This window comes from Peromyscus eremicus, chromosome 19, assembly GCF_949786415.1.
Source record: "Peromyscus eremicus chromosome 19, PerEre_H2_v1, whole genome shotgun sequence".
Taxonomy (NCBI): domain Eukaryota; kingdom Metazoa; phylum Chordata; class Mammalia; order Rodentia; family Cricetidae; genus Peromyscus; species Peromyscus eremicus.
This window is the reverse complement of record NC_081435.1, coordinates 21,145,387-21,155,770: the sequence shown is the minus strand read 5'-3', so window position 1 is coordinate 21,155,770 and position 10,384 is coordinate 21,145,387.

Below are 10,384 nucleotides of genomic sequence, written 5' to 3'. Positions count from 1 at the left end.
GCAAGGCTTTCGGTACCCTTGACTGTAGCTTTCTTACTATGACATGGGGATAAACAACCTTCACGAGTAGAGTTTTGAAGAGGATTGAAAGCGACCCCATTGCAAAGAGGCTAGCATGAAGAACACACTTGTTACCCTCGCTCTGTAAAACCTTATGAAGAGTAGCTACGTTATTGTACAGAGTTAATGGATAGCACGGCTGTTATAAGTCAGATGGGAAGACAGAAGGAGGTTCCACTCTGCGATGATAGAGCTGAGATGGAGTGTGCACTGTGTGGTTTTAGCTGCTATGACGCTGCTGCAGTGGATCATCATTGGATTGTTTGTCCCCTGGCCATTTTCTGACTCCTCTCAGAAATGTCTGTTTAAAGGCTGGCAGAAGGTGGGGCTGGGGAGATGGTTCCTTCAGGAACGTGTCTGTTGTGCAAACATGAGGATCCGTAGCACCCACGTACAGAGTTGGCTGCGGGATGCACTTGTACTCCCAGCACTGGGAAGGCAGAGATGAAAGAATGCCTGGGACTTTCCGTGAGAGAGTCTCTCTAAATATAAAGCAGAGATGTGGCTGAGGTGACTGCTCCATGAATAAAGTGCTTGTCATGCCATTGTGGGGACCTGAGTTCGAATCTCTAGAACACGTATAAAAGCTGGTCACAGTAGCACTCATTGGAATCCTGTCAGCGCTCTTACAGCAAGAGCCACATTTACACACATAAATGTGCCTCCCCCCCATCCAAAACACATCATATGAACGAAGATTTTTCAAAGTAACGAAAAGTAAGGCGAAGAAGTGATTGAGGAAGACGCTCCAGCCTGACCTCTGGCCTCCATGCAAACACATAAGTGCACCTACACACATGGACATGTGAATACATAACACAAAAATAATAAAACTAAAGGTTAGCATAACATTTGCCTCGTGGGTAGAATTTTTGAAATAGCATTAGATTGGAAGAGAGCCAATTCGGTTACCGGACTGACCCAGAAAGACCTGCCCTACATGTCCCTTCTCTCTTTTTGGTTTATAAAACTTGGGGCCAGGTGGTGGTGACTCACGCCTTTAATCCCAGCACTCGGAAGGCAGAGCCAGGCGGATCTCTGTGAGTTCGAGGCCAGCCTGGGCTACCGAGTGAGTTCCAGGAAAGGCGCAAAGCTACACAGAGGAACCCTGTCTCGAAAAACCAAACCAAACCAACAAAACAAAACAAAAAGTTGGGGTCCTTCAGACAGCTCCAGGGGACCTGTCTGCCAGGATGCCCCAGCCCCACTCACCCTCTGACTCACATAGCAGGGAGGCCACGCCTCTGCAGTCACGTGCCCTCCTTGGGATGAGGCAGAGGTTGCATGATATTTGAGAACGGTTGGCAACAAAACATTTAGACAGAAGTGCCCTTGCTGCAATATGTTCACTTTTGGGCCTCCAGGGAGGACTGTGGCTCTATGAAAGAATGAGGAGGAGACAAGTTTGCGCATCTGTAAAGTGAAGTGTGTGTGTGTGTGTGTGTGTGTGTGTGTGTGTGTGTGTGTGTATGTGTGTGTGCCTGCACATGTGTGGAAGACACAGGGCAACCTTAGGTGTCATTCCTCAGGTACTGTCCACCTCATTTTTTTTTTTTTGAGACGTTGTCTCTCACTGGCCTGAAACTTGCCAAGTAGTTAAGATTGACTAGCTAAGCTACCCCCAGGGATCTGCCTGTCCCCATCTCCCCATTGCTGAGATTACGAATACACAGCATCACACTCAGCAATTTTTACGTGGTTCCTTAGGATCAAATTCTGGTCCTGGTGCTTGCAAGGCGAGTGTTGAATGGGCTGAACTGTCTCTTCAATCCCTTTAAAGTGAATTTCTGCTAAACATTGCATAAGACAAGCTGTGAACAGAAATGTCATATACGTGCCTTTGTGCCACACAGGGATCTGTGGCTTCTTGCTTACCTGGGTGCAGTGGAGGATGGCCACAGAAGTCTAATCTAGAGCAGGAAAGTAAGGGGTTCATCATCTTTGGGAGCCGTGACAAAAGTAATCATTATACCAGAGGAACAAAGTGATCTCTCTGCATACCAGAGACTCCCCCAAAGGTGAAACTGAAGGACACTTGAACAAATCCTCTTGCCTTTGCTCACTCACTCTTATTTTACTTTTACTTTTGAGGCAGCCATGCAGCCAAGGACACCTTGAACCTCTGGTCCTACTGCCTCCTCTCTGCTGAGTGCTGGGGTCACAGGCAGGTGTTCCCATGCCCAGGTTATGTGGCGTTGGGGGTGGAACCTGGGGCTCATGCATGCTCGGCAAGCATTCTATCAACTTCGCCATTTCCAGTCCTCGTTCATGCAGCTGCTTCTGTCACCAAGTCTAGAGATTGGGAAGTGAAGCCTGGTACTATTGGACTCCTGATAACATTGCTGAAGAAAATTGTACTCAGATTTTCTTTTGGGACCGCCAGCTCCTAAATAATGACACAGAGACTTATTATTAATTATGAAAGCTTGACCTTTAGCTTAGGCTTGTCCCCAACTAGCTCTTATAACTTAAATTAACCTGTTTCTATTAATCTACATTCTGCCACATGGCTGGTTTTTTTTTTTAAACCTCTCTGTTCTGTATATCCAACTTGTTCTGTGACTCGCTGGCATCTCTCCTGTACCTATTTTCATCCCCCCAAGTTCCTCTTTCTGCCTGGAAGTCCCACCTAACCTCTACTGCCTACCTATTGGCCATTCAGCTTTTTATTAAACCAATCGGGTACCGTAGGCAGGCAAGGTGAAACAGCAACACATCTTCACACAGTGTGATAAAATATCCCGTAACAGAAAACACCTCTACATGGCCTCATGGTGGGAACGGTTACTAGATGACTTTTCAGGACTTGGAAGTCACTTCTGTCCATCTCAGCCAAAATGACTGCTCTTCACTTGGACCTTTGCCAATATCTGCTAGGTGGATTTTTTGACATCAGAGGGCCCAAACAGGCACTTTCTGAGCACACTAGCCCTGCCACCTTCTGGACACGGGCACCATGGAGAGCCACGGTGCTCATTAGGTGGGCACACTCCTGGACACCTGGATGCTTCATTTTCTCTCTCTACCAACTACCTCTCTCAACTCAGCTCACCTTGCTTCTGCAGCACTTTATTCAGGACCCCAAGAATGAAAATTTCACTGAATGCGGTTGGAAATGGCTGGAGGTGGGTCTGCGGAGGGGGAACTGTCGCCCAGGAGTATATTTTGGGAAATAAATCTTTTATGTGTATTTTCTGGGTTTCTCTTTCATCTTCTCTATAAATTGTAGCACAGCTGCTGGCAAAGCAGAGAGAAACAGATTTCTTTCTCTCACTACTTCTGGCCCAAACTGTGACTAAACCCCATTCCTTCTATTGATTCCCGACTTCTAGGGTTTTGGTAAAGTGAGGGGCATCAGACTTCAGATCCCGGATACACTTTTACATCTAAGTGTCTCTAACTCAAAGCCCATCACTTCACCCTTTTCTTTTCTACTAGGGCTTAGTTTATGCTCCCAGCAAAGGTCAAGGCAGAGGTTCTCAACCTGTGGGTCGCAACCTTTTGGGAGTCGAAAGAACCTTTCATAGGGGTCATATATCAGATACCCTGCATATTAGATATTTGCATTATGATTCATAGCAGTAGCAAAATTATAGTTATGAAGTAGCAATGAAAATATTATGGTTGGTGGTTACCATAACCTGAAGAACTGTATTAAAGGGCCACAGCATTAGGACGGTTGAGAACTACTGGGCTGATGGTTCTGGCTACTACCCTGCCTTGACCTCAACTTTCTCTCAACTGTGACAGTTCATTTCCAAGTCTATGCCTGCAGGGCCAAGTGCCTCCCAAATCCTGAGAGAGAGAGACAGAGAGAGACAGAGACAGAGAGACAGAGACAGAGAGACAGAGACAGAGAGATACCTGATTGGCTCTAGTTCAACTACAATGACTATTGCGCTTTCTTGTTATTCAGAACAGCTATGCCTTTATGTTGCCTGCCTGACTTTGTAGGTGTGGACGGCCACTTCTAGGGGCTGCCAGTCCTCTAACTTGGCCATCTCAGGAAACACTCCTTGACCCACTTCCCGTCAAAGTATCTGTACCTGGAGGCTGTGGATGTGGCTCGGTTGGTAGAACGCTTGCCTGCCACATGTGAACACTTTAATGACAGATGTCCAAGCTACTCTCCAGCGTCCTCCAGCTGGGTCTCCTCTAACACAGTCTAATTCTGTCACATTGCACCTGGATTTAGAGTTAGATCTAGAAGGTCGAGAGCTCCCATCTCCTCCTAGTTTATTTTATCATTGTCATTGTTGTGCATGTCTGTGTGAGTGTGGCTGTGTGGGTGTGCCACAGCACATATGCTGAAAGTCAAAGGTCAGAAGGCAATTTGCAAACATATGTGTTTTCTTTCCAGCACAGGTTCTGGAACCAAACTGAGGATGTCAAGCTTATGTAGCCCTCTCCCAGGCCCCTTCCTCAGCTCTGTTAAGGATGGACTCTCAGAACTAAGTCATGCTTACAGATGGTTACCACGTTGTTAGAAAGGGATATAACAATCCAGATGAATCTAGGGGAAGAGATACAGAGGCAGGGCCTGAGAAAGCAGGGAGAGTCTGCTTGCCTTCTTTGGGTGCCTCTCTCCAAGCATGTCCTGTGACATGTCCGGTACCTAAGAGCTAAGGAAGTCTTGTCCAAGAGTTTTACCTTCCACACTCAGTGGGTGTGGAAAGTTTAAATTCTCCACTTCAGTAGTCCTTCTGGTGACTGGAATCATACTGAGGCTGTCTGGGGTCCACCACCTAAGTCACAACGGGAGCATAAATCTCAAGTATTGTCAGAGAGTTGTGTTGTGAATGAAACACACTCCACACACTTAGAGAACACTAGGGCTTTATGAGTTCTGTGACACAAACTAGGAAAAAAGGTACTCTGGAGAGACACTTGCATGATCAGAGTATTGAGACAAAGGTGCCCAGAATTAGAACTTCCTCAGGAACCTCATGCTGGGAGAAGGCTGGGTGCCAGTCAGAAGAGGAGCTTGTCTCCACAGGAGACACTTCACACAGAGCTCACAAGTTCTGATATTGAGCATGAGCTGAGACAACGGTGCGTCAGTAGTGGGCGGTACCACATCCTTGACCAGGAGCACTCAGTTATCTACACCCACCTCCCGCCCTCTGTTTAAACCCAGACCCCACAGAAGGAGCTAGCAGGTGGACTTGGGAGGGTCACTAGATATCTTTGTCCCTCTACACAGTGTGGCTATAGTGAATGTGATGGTTTGAATAAGAATGGACTCCATAGACTCACAGAGTTGAATACTTCGTCACTAGGGAGTGGCACCATTTGAAAGGATTAGGAGGTGTGGCTTTGTTGGAGGAAGTGTGTTCCTGTGTTATTTTGAAATTTCAAAGCCCATTCCAAGCCCAGAGTTTCTTCCTCTTCCTGCTGCCTAAAGATCCAGATGTAGAACTCTCAGCTCCTTCTCCAGCACCATGTCTGCCTGCATGCCACCATGCTTCCTGCTGTGATGACAATGGACCAAACCTCTGAACTGTAAGACAGTCCCAGTTAAGTGTTTTCCTTTATAAGAGTTGTCGTGTTCATGGTACCTCTTCACAGCAATAGAACACTGACTAAGACAATAAATAAATCTCCTTTCTGGTTTTGATTATTACTTTTTTTAAATTGGCCTATTGATGATGGGTGGCTTAACCAAGCTGGCTAGGGCTGCCAGGGCCCACTCAGGTTCTGATTTTTTTTTTAAAGAATTTATTATTTCATGTGCATTCATGTTTTGCCTGTATGTATGTCTGTATGAAGGTGTCAGATCCCCTGAAACTGGAGTTATAGGCAGCTATGAGCTACCATGTGGGTGCTGGGAATTGAACTGGGTCCTCTGGAAGAGCAGCCAGTGTTCTCAATCCCTGAGCCATCTCTCCAGCCTGTGGCCACCCACCAGGTTCTGATTCTTATAACTCCAATATCAATACTCCATCTCAGCCTCCAGTCAGTACCCGGATGCTTGAGAGCAGAGGCCCTGACTGGCTTCCTTGGAGCATCTACCACCCTCTGAAGTCACTGAACTGTCTGGACAGTCACCTGATTGTCACCCAGGGCTTGGTAGGTGATAAGCAGAGTTCTTCAGAGGACAGACCCTGAGGCCTCCGGGTAGTGATCATCCACGGGTCTGCTGAAGAGCAGATAGTTTTTCAGGCTGCTGGCCGGGGCTGCAGGAGGCCTGTGGGAGTGGATGTTTCTGAGACAGAGGACAAAGTCCTGTAATAAATTACGTATACCCACAGTGCTTAGCCACTTCCTCTTGGGGCCATTCTATCTCTTCTGTCCTTTCTCTCCCATACTGCCGGGAGCTCGGAACCTGTCTCCCTACCTGGATCTTTCAGGTGCCCAGGGTGGAGGGGCAGGGAGTCAATAGGACCGCCATACTCTGATCCTGACAAGGTAAGAGAGTTCTGGGATATGTGGAAGGAGGGGTTCCAGGCAGGAGGTGGGTCTGGAGACACAGACCTGGGAACAGGGTGGGGCAGGCCTGTGCAGTAGAGGGCTGCGGATGCTACCCACCTCCAGACGTAGGAACACCCAAAACTCAGTCCAGCAGGTGATAAGGCAGTTGATTTGGGCAGCAGGCTTACTCTGGAAGGCTGAGAAGGTTGAAGAAGGGCTATTAAGTCCTGTGCTACAGGACAACTGGCACCACCCAGGGAAGTGGCTGCTGCCGCCTCCCATCCAGTCCTCTCTCTGCTGGAAGGCCTCCCACGAAATCCAAGGGGCTGAGGACAGCACAGGTACCATGCTGAGGCCCTGTTGTACCATATGAGGAGGTCCGCTATATTTGTGAGACACTCCGGTGATATTGTCTCCGTTTTATAGGCAAGAGACTGGGCTCAGGTGCTTCAGCTGGAAGCGCAGCTGATCTTGACTTCCACCTAGGATCTCCATATTCCAGGTGCGGCAGAAACAATAATAATGTTTCAGTATTGACACAGGAAGCAAAACAGTGGCTTTGTGTAGCTTACATATACACCAATAATAGAATAGGATTAAAAATAAACGAGAAAGCAAGATGAAGAGAAAATCAAGGTGGGAAAAGTGGGTCAGAGAGCTGGGGAAGGTCCCAGGCCCAAAGGCCCCTGGCCACAAGTCTCCATCTTTCATGGGTCGTGTGTGTAGCTTCTGCCGTACCTGGAATATGGAGATCTCAGGGCCTTTCTTAACATCTTCTTCATTCTCCCCTCTTTCCTCCCTGTACCCCACTTCCGGTGCCCCTCCTGGGAACCCTGTCTATTGGGTACACAGGTTCTGGCTTCTCACCAGTGTGTGATCTGGGTAAATCTCTTTACTTTGCCAAGCTCCAGTTCTCCCAAATATATGAATGATTATGAAAACATTTTATATATATATAAAATTATCTTGCAACTAAAAGGGATATTGTACCTGCAATTCTTGAGCTAATAAATTCTGTAACAACAACAACTGGGTGTGGCTCGGTTGGTAGACTGTTCCACTAGCATGAACTAAGTCCTGGGTTCAGTCTCCCTCAGTGCATAAACTGTAAGTGGTGATGCATGCCTGTGATCCCAGTACTGGAGAGAAAGAAGTAAGATCAGAAGTTCAAAGTCATCATTGGAAACAAAGTGAGTTTGAGGGCAACCCAGGGTACATCAATGATGATAGACAGACAGATAGATAGATAGATAGATAGATAGATAGATAGATAGATAGATGACAGATAGGAGAAGAAGAAAGAGAAAAGACAGGAAAGGAAGTAGGAAGACAGGAAACAAGCTTGCTCTTGTATGAGAGAAGCGTAACAGCTTTTGATTTCTTGATGCTGGCAGGCTCTTTTCTTTCTTTCTTTTTTTTTTTTTTGTTTTGTTTTGTTTTGTTTTTCGAGACAGGGTTTTTCTGTGTAGCTTTGAGCCTTTCCTGGAACTCGCTTTGGAGACCAGGCTGGCCTTGAACTCACAGAGATCCACCTGCCTCTGCCTCTGCCTCCCGAGTGCTGGGATTAAAGGCGTGCGCCACCACCGCCCGCCCGTCCGCCAGGCTCTTTTCTTAAGGCTGATCATTCATAGTGACCTTCTCTGGGTTTCCTCTGGGCCACTGGCCAGGCTGGGTTAGTCCTGAATGCAGGTTTGTCTGGCTTAAATCCTGTCACCCGCACAAGTGTGCCGACGTGACCTGTGAGCCCCTGCCCTGGCTGCGGCTCCTCTCTCCTGCATCAGCCTTCCCTTTCATTGAGTGGTGACTCCCATGTCCTGGACCCTGGCTCTGGGGCCATGCGGAGAATAGGCAATCTCTGGTGACCCAGGATAGCTTCTATGACTTACTTAGGTCTTGCCCGGCCACAGATGTCCTTCTGCCCAGAGAATACTCACATCCTTTCGGTAGGCAAAACTCTGGTATCCTTGGGGCTGGCATTTCACGGGCCAGGGTCAATGCTGGATTTTCTTTTTGGAACCTAGTCTACTTGCCTGTGAGGCTGTTCAATTCCATTTTTTTTTTTCAGAGTTTTCAAGGGGGCCTGGGCTACCTACCTATATCTATTTATCTGTCTATATATCTACCTATCCATCCATTTGTTCATTCATTCACCCACCCCTCCATCCATCCATCTTTCTACACATCCACTAATGTATTTATAATCCACTCTCTTACTCACCTCAATCCATCCATTCACTGGTCCATGCATTCATTTAGAAAACTGAGTGCTGTACGGTGAGTTCTCAAGTCTCACACAATTGTGGGAGAGCCATACACAATGCCATATAAAAACAAGACCAACTGCTAAGGTAGAAAACAGAAGCTTCTGCATGTAATGTGACTAGGTGTGTATGTATATGTACGTGAGTGTGTGTTCCAAACCCAGATCAAATACATAGACACAAAGATAAGAGAAAGCGTGAGGTATTTCAAGGCCTGCATGAAGTTGAGAGTATCCTGTGTGTAAGGGTGGCATGAGAGATAGGCTATAAGCTGAAAAAGTAGACAGGTTATGATACCAAAGAGTCTTAAAAGACAGCTGGGACATCCAAATCTATAAGTCTATGGGGGACATTTTTATTCAGACCTTCACATTCCACTTCCTGGGCCCCATCGACTTGTTTCAGAGCTCTGCCCGTGGGATTATGCTTTTCTTAATTTTACTGAGTTTTTTTTTTGGCGGCGGGGGTGGGTCAGGCTTCTGGTTGTATTGAGTTTTCTTTTTTGATTTCTTGTTTTGTTTTGTTGTTGTTGTGCCAATTTCTGATCTACTTTCAAAGAAAATCATTTCTTTCCTCCTCTTACTTTAGGGTTATATTCTCCTTCCTTCCACAGCTTCCTAACACATAAGCTCAGGCTGTAGATCTCAGATCTTCTTCCCTCTTTTGTAATATATGCTCTTAGTGATATACATTTCCCGTATGTACTTCCTTCTCTGGATTTCACAAATTTTGGTCAGCTGTATTTAGTTAATATTCATTTGGTTGATATTATTCCACTTTTTTCTTGGGACTTTTTTTGGCTCATGTATCTAGAGGTATATTTATTAATCTCCAAATATATTAAGACTTTTCACTTGTTTGTTGGTTAGTTTTTTTCGAGACAGGGTTTCCCTGTGTAGTCCTGGCTATCCTGGAACTTACTCTGTAGACCAGGTTGGCCTCAAACTCTCAGAGATCCTCCTGCCTCTTTGAGTGCTGGAATTAAAGGTGTGTGCCACCACTGCCTGGAAGCTTTTTGGGTTTTTTTTTTTAATTGGTAAGGTGTGCTGTAGGTGCAAGTTTCTGTCCCTCCCACCAGTTCCCAAATAACCAGACACAGAGGCTTAATATTAATTGTAAATGCTCAACCAGTAGCTCAGGCTTGTTACTAGCTAACTCATATTTAAATTAACCCATATTTCTTATCTATGCTTTGCCACATGGCTCAGTACCTTGTCTCAGTACAGCCTGCCCATTTTGCTTCTTTCTGCTTCTGCTGTGGCTCTCTGACTCTGCCCTCCTTCTTCCCATCATTCTCAGTTTGGCTCTCCTGCCTAACTTTATCCTTTTCAGCTATTGGCCAGTCAGCTTCTTTATCAAACCAATCACAGTGACAGATCTTCACAGTGTTCAAAAGAATTATTCTACAGCATTTCCCCCTTTTCATCTAATTATAAAGGAAGGTTTTAACTTTAACATAGTAAGATTATATACAACAAAAGTACTTATTAAGTAAGAATTACAATTACAATATCTAGTCCATATGTATTTGGCAAAATTAGAGAAAATATTTTATTACCTATTTTATCTTTGTGACTCTAAAGTTTTATACCTAATTTATATTTTTATCATAATTAAGAAATACTTTAACCATGACTATCTAGTTTTCAGCT